This window comes from Coccinella septempunctata, chromosome 8 (genome assembly GCF_907165205.1).
Source record: "Coccinella septempunctata chromosome 8, icCocSept1.1, whole genome shotgun sequence".
Classification (NCBI taxonomy): Eukaryota; Metazoa; Arthropoda; class Insecta; order Coleoptera; family Coccinellidae; genus Coccinella; species Coccinella septempunctata.
The window spans coordinates 14,216,297-14,222,970 of record NC_058196.1 but is presented as its reverse complement, the minus strand read 5'-3'; the positions used below and the strand labels follow the sequence as shown (position 1 = coordinate 14,222,970).

General features: G+C 32.7%; 1 long non-coding RNA gene across 2 annotated transcripts; it reads right to left on the bottom strand.

Moving 5' to 3' along the window:
• Positions 1-2,060: 2,060 nt before the first annotated feature.
• LOC123319018 lies at positions 2,061-4,262 on the bottom strand. Of its 2 annotated transcripts, none has more exons than XR_006538440.1 (3): positions 4,104-4,262; positions 2,353-2,563; positions 2,061-2,241 (listed from the first exon to the last, which is right to left on the bottom strand). It is a non-coding gene; the product is annotated as an uncharacterized LOC123319018 (long non-coding RNA). The 2 variants fall into 2 exon arrangements; XR_006538439.1 differs by having other exon boundaries at positions 2,442-2,563.
• Between the last annotated feature and the right edge of the window lie 2,412 nt (positions 4,263-6,674).

Sequence of the window (6,674 nt, the reverse complement as noted above, 5' to 3'; positions counted from 1 at the left end):
TATATATATATACTCGTATATCGATAGGGTAACATTCCTCTCATGAAATGTAGATTTTTGTATAATTTATTCGAAAAATCATTTATCATTTCATCTGAAGACATATATTATGATTGTATAATTGTATTTTCTTGTCTTATCACAAGGAGGGCCAGGAGACAGTTCATCGCCCACCATAAAAGGACCAAAAACTGGGGGATTTCAAAAAATTGTTTTTTGCGTACAAGCATCTGCCCTGGGTTATACACCAAGAGAACGATGAGAAGAGCCTATAAATAGGAGAGGTGACTGAAAAATATTCGGCTCATAATCAATAGAAATAATGAAATTTCTTTTCAAATGTTGCACATAAAAAATCAGCAGTGGGATTCTGTGACATGTAGAATACCACATGTCGCTTTCTATGGTCAATTTCTACGTTTTGAAGCGATAATCGCCTGCTTAGGCATTCTGTGGACGTATCGCTTACTGTTCGGGTAATTTCGGCGTTTTTACTACCTGAACTGAAAACATAAGTTGAATTCTAGTGAATTTTGTGTTGTTTAATTGTCAGATTGATATTTGGCGCACAATATTTCAATTTGACTCGGTTCAGGTGCAGTTGTCATTATTAATCGTAAAGTTTCTTATTATTCCAGTTACTGTACGAATATCTGAGAACGGAGAAAGATCGAAAGATTTAAGGTTCTTAAATAAGACAAGACATTCAATGCGTCAAGCCAGTGATTATTTTCCCATCGAGATGGAAAAAGTTATTCAATTCTTTAGATTGAATGAAGCTCCAATATGGTTCAATATGTATTAGTGAACGGAATTTCACCCCGTATGGAAAACTACAGAAACCCAGTGGCCATCCATGCCACAATAAAATTTTTGCTGTACTTAAATTTTTGAAATTGGAAGTTGGAAGTTAACAAAGTGTTGGGAAAAAATTTGATATTTAAATACCTCATTTAAGTCCTTCGAGGCGGTAAAAGAAGTCACCATGGAAATGTTACAAGTGCTCGAAATAATTTGATTCGAACTTGCTTCAATTAATACCTTTTGTATCATTGATAAATAATATAAAATATAAGAACTACCTGAAAGTGAATTTTTATTTCTAGAGTTCAACTGATGAATATTAACATTTTTTTATAAAATTAGCACATAAAATAGAATACTGAGAATTGGGGCAACAATATCAAGAGAAGCAATATCTCGATTTTTGACATCAAGCGATACGTCTGCAGCTATCGCCTCGTTTCGATGTCGCTCGTCGCCCAAATGCGGGAATGAATGTGCACAGAATGCCAGTCGTATAGATTTTAGGCGATATATGGAATTCTACACTTCACTGCAGATCCCTTGTAGAACTGTGGATACTTTCTTAGAATTCTAACGGAATATTTTACTGACCTTCCATCCAGACCAGGCAAACTTTCATAAGGGGTACATTCTCGGGATAAATTTTCATTTCGAATTATGAACTTTTCGAATCAGAAAATATTTTTTGAACTTTTTTTTATTCGAAATTACTCACATGGAAAAGAAACTTCATCATAATGACTGAACTAATCGAATAAGAATTTTCCCAACAAGTTTCATAAGATTCGGAAAATATATTCTCTAATTTCATTAAACCAGATTTATTTCCATGATCAAAATCATTTTCTATTAGAGAATACGATGTAAATATATCAATTTTCGTCAAATTGTTGGCTCATTATAACTGGAAATTCAAAGCAAAGGTGCAATATACATTATAAATTACGAAAATATTCTGAATATTCTTGAACTGATCTATTCAAAAGGCTCATGAAAACTTCTTTAATCCTAATACGTGAAGGTTTCCTCAAAGAGATATGGCATATTTTTTTCCACTATGTTATATCTGTGATCATGGAAGAGCAATGTTAATAATCTGTTGTTTTACGTTTTCGTTTTTAATATTTAATTTAACGAATAGAGGTACAAAACAGTTGTAAAAGCCAATACTAATGTCACTGATATTCTTAAAGTCAGCAGCAGTAGTTGCGCTGGTTTTTAGGTAGCTTTTGATCCAAATATAAAAAACACTATTTTACTGGTGTGAAGTCATAACTTTATTTAAGTAGAGGAACAAGGGTATATAAAAAAGCTAGTTGTTATGTCTCAAAAGATGGATGAATTCTCATTACTTGTATTTATAATTGACATCTTTTCTCTTATTCGATAATCCCTGATGATGTTATCCAAATGCATCGAAAAAATTCTTTAGACCTAGAAGAAAATTAGTATCAGCTTTAAGGAACCTAATCTGAATGTGACATTCTAAAATATAAACGGCGGAATATACTCAGAATAAAGTTTCATTTTTATTTAGGTATTCACCTAATTTTACACATATAATGACATTATATGTTTATAAACTGAAGACCAACTACAATCAAGTGAAAAGACATGTGATTCAATAAAATTACTTATATCTAAATCCCAAAAGTTTTGCATCTCTGGTAAAATTTTGGTTTAACATCCTGCAATTGGCATAAACAGGTCATTCTTCCTATAACGATAAAATGGAAGTGACCACACATACTGCCATCTGTAAAAAAAAAATGAATAAAAACCTACATAAATTAGATCATAAAAAAATTGCGAAGATTGCGAAGAATTATTTCAACCCAGCATCTTCGTCAACTCCCCATTTATGCGAAGACACCCCTCCTACTCTTTGAAGAATTTCAATAACGGTGTATCCTTGAAGTATTCAAATTTGTCCCTTTGAAAAGCAACACCCTCAATATTTCGGCCACCATGCAAACTCAGAAAAAATAGAAAAAAAAATGATTCGTACCTACCTAGGTACCTGACAGAAAAAATAAATCATATCTCGAAAATTCCTTTTATCTGCGAAAGGCATTTCCAAGCAAATATTTTCTTGATTCTTTTTTGAATATTATTACTCAGTATCATTCTGCCTCTAGTCCTATTTGTAGTCATGAAAATTGCCACTGCGATTTTCTAAATTTCCTGGCACCGGAAGTATAATATAATAGATATTTAGGCACAGAAAATGTTAGTAGTCAACTGGTACATATTATACAAATTTATATCTATATCTATATATACAGGGTGTTCCTAAATTGAACGTACAAACGAAAAGGGGAGATTCCTTAAGTGAGTTTAGGAAAAAAAGTGGGGTCGCAAACGTTTCGTTTTCGAGATACAGAGAGTTGAAGTTTGAATTTTTTTCAAGTTTTTTTCTCATAGTATCTACACTTCACAAGATATTCAACTGAAATTTGGCATAGATATTACGTTTTAGAGTTCTCACCACGTGACATGGCAATTTCGATAGAAGATCTACAGGGTGATATTTTTTCTGGAACAATGCCACCTGTTCTTCTGCAGAACTTTTTTTTGGTGAGCAACTGTTAATTTGGAAAAATCTAAAAAGAAGCTTTGTTCTTATAATAAACTTTTCGGTCTCATGTAGTTTTGTCTACCAACGATTTCGTGAAAGAAATTTTGAACGATTCTCTCGAAATTCTCGTAACTATGATAGGAATATCACCCTGTAGATCTTCTATCGAAATTGCCATGTCACGTAGTGAGAACTCTAAAATGTAATATCCATGCCAAATTTCAGTTGAATATCTTCTGAAGTGTAGATACTATGAGAAAAAAAACTTGAAAAAAATTCAAACTTCAACACTCTGTATCTCGAAAACGAAACGTTTGCGACCCCATGTTTATGGGACCTTTTTTTTCTTAAACTCACTCAAGGAATCTCCCCTTTTCGTTTGTACGTTCAATTTAGGAACACTCTGTATATAGAGTGCATACGATAGTCAAAAGTCATATTCTAACCCCAGCTGCCAAATACCGAGGTAGGTTTGGGATAATTTAAATTTTTTGTATAGGAATTATATGTACATATGTATAACATTTATTGTTATACAGAATGTAATTTATTTTCATTATTATCGAATAAATGTGTATGTTACCGGCCAAACCCGATATCAGACAGAACAAGAGTTCTGCCAAACTACTGGTGTCCTATTATGGACCGAACTTAGTAGAAACGAAAGAGAAGCAGAGGCAAGATTCATCAGAATATTCACAAAACGAATCAAACATACCTTCATAAAGATAAATAAAATCCCGGACCACAACATGGTGATAGAATATACTATTATGAACGTAGGGATTTGAAATGAATATTTTTTTGAAATCTGTGACGAGATATCAATTTTATAAGGAGTGAGATAATATAAACACTTTCATTACATTCTGTCATAATGAGGTATGAAATTTAGTTCCTTTATTACACTTTTTCAATCAATTCCAAGTAATTTTGCATAAAGCACCGTCGTCAATTGAATCCAATTAATTTTTCATAGGCTAGGACGAAATTGATTCAAGTAAGTGATTAATAACGTTCAGTTTCAGAAAGAATAGTTTCAGATTGATTCATCCACCAAATAAAATACAATTGCGGATTATTATATTCCAACACAATAACATGAAATAAAATAAAACATAATATACATAGGACACAGTTTGACATGAAATAATATTCAATAAAATGACAACTAATACATCTTCCCGGAAGATCTTCATCTAAGCCGCAGGAGGCCTTTTTCTGGACCAATTCCTTCAGTCTGGTCTTGAGTATTCTAAAGTTAGGAATAGAAATATAGGGGACAAATTAAAGTCATAGGGCTTCGAATACTGTTATTCATTATTCTTATTCATCAAATTCTGTAATTTAATGAATAAGAAACGTGCAAGGGAGGGCAAAAACTTTTATGAGAAGAATTGTTTATTGCAACCCTTTCCTCTACCTCACATTTCAATCAATGTATGGGCAAATAAGTAATTTATAAGAATTACCGAATATAAAACTTAATTTTGAATCTCCTCGATTGTTTTCAAAAATTGATTGATTTTATTTTGAACAGAGTACCGTACAGTTGCAGATCGTGTCAAACTGAAATAAATAAACCTAATCCTGTTAAATACAAATCATCATGAATCTTTTATGAATTTCTCTCATCGTGTCTCGATTTGTTGAAATTTGCAGGCACAATTTTGCTTTCCAGAAATTTAATAAGCTGTAAGTTACATTCTTCTGCAGATAATAATAATTTGGTTTTGTATTCATAACGATAGCTTTTTCCACTGGCACTGGCGTTATTTCATTTCAGTTGCACAAAACTCATGACCAACTGCCTCATATATGAATAAACTATATAGCGTTAATATTCCGTACTTATTGAATATAGGCCCTCAGAGTAATTCCAAAAATAGCTCTCCATCAGCTTCTGGGAATCTAGCCCAAAAACTTATGCCATACCTGATTTCAGAATTTTCGCTCTCTGACGATGAAGCTCTATATTATCATTTTTCCCTGAATATTATTAGTTTGGTCTATTTCAGTACTAATTGGTTGAAGTGAAGCCACTGGATCAATCTTGTCAATACAAGAAATCGAAAAAAATTTTAGTCCTTCTGTCTATTTCTGATTCTGGTCTATCCCTCTTCGAGTTGGTCCTCAGAGCACGTTCAGCCCAGGTTTGGGCGCGAGGAGGCTCCGTCCTGTACCCCTTTGATCGTTTTTCCAAGTAGTCGAGGATATTGTCGTAGTAGCTTAATGGTAATCGTACAGACATTTGTACTGCTGGAATTTCGGTCTAGAATGAGAAAAATAAGTTTGGATCTGTTCAAAACAACAGTTTTATTATACCTCAAAAACAATATTACAAATTGGCATGTACAGGGTGGGCAAAATTGGTGATACCTGAACTACAACCTTTTAACCCAACGAGATAGAGAAAAATGAATGTACCATTCATGTCATCTTTTTTCGAGAAACTAATGATGCCATCAACTGCATTCTCCTATCGTCTTTTGTTTTTGAGTCATAGGCCAAAATTTAAATTTGGGCGATTTCAACTTTGGTCAATATCTCCGTTTCTTTTTGTGCTAGGATGTTGAAATGAAGACACAATACAGACACTTTTTTGATAGCATTTTAAACTGTTGCTTTCATAAGAAAAACTATATTTTTTTGTTATAGGTCAGCAAATATACCTGTTTGAAAAAATCATAGTACGCCACTGGATTGCTATCAAAAAAGTGTCTGTATAATGTTTTCATTTCAACATCATAGATTAAACAGAAACGGAGGTAATGACCAAAGTTGAAATTTTAATTTTGCCCACCCTGTACAAGTTGAGAGGAATGAGAGAATTCCTGAAAACGTGATCAATAATTTGAAAGCATGTAAAATCTTGAACGAAATGAAAAATATCAAATTTACAAAAATTAACCATGACTACGTACACCACAAAAATGCATAGATGCAAAAAAAGAAATAAAATTTTGTTCAGGATGAAAATCAAAGTGAACTCATTTCTGCTTAGCAATTGTGCACAATATGTAGTAAATGATTTTTTTTTAATTAGATTCCACTAGCTGTAAGCCACTTTAGTAAAGTAGCGATGTAAATTGCTATATTTTATATTTTTAAATTTCGTATTGTAGCAACGTTACTTCAATCGAATGGCAACGTTATATTCTCGTAGAATTACCATTCCAAAAAGATTGTCAGCTACGTTACTGTACCACCAGAACGAAACCTATTTCCTAACGACATTTTGCCGGTTCCTCAACGTAGCGTTTATTTAAGAACTCAACGTTACTTCCAC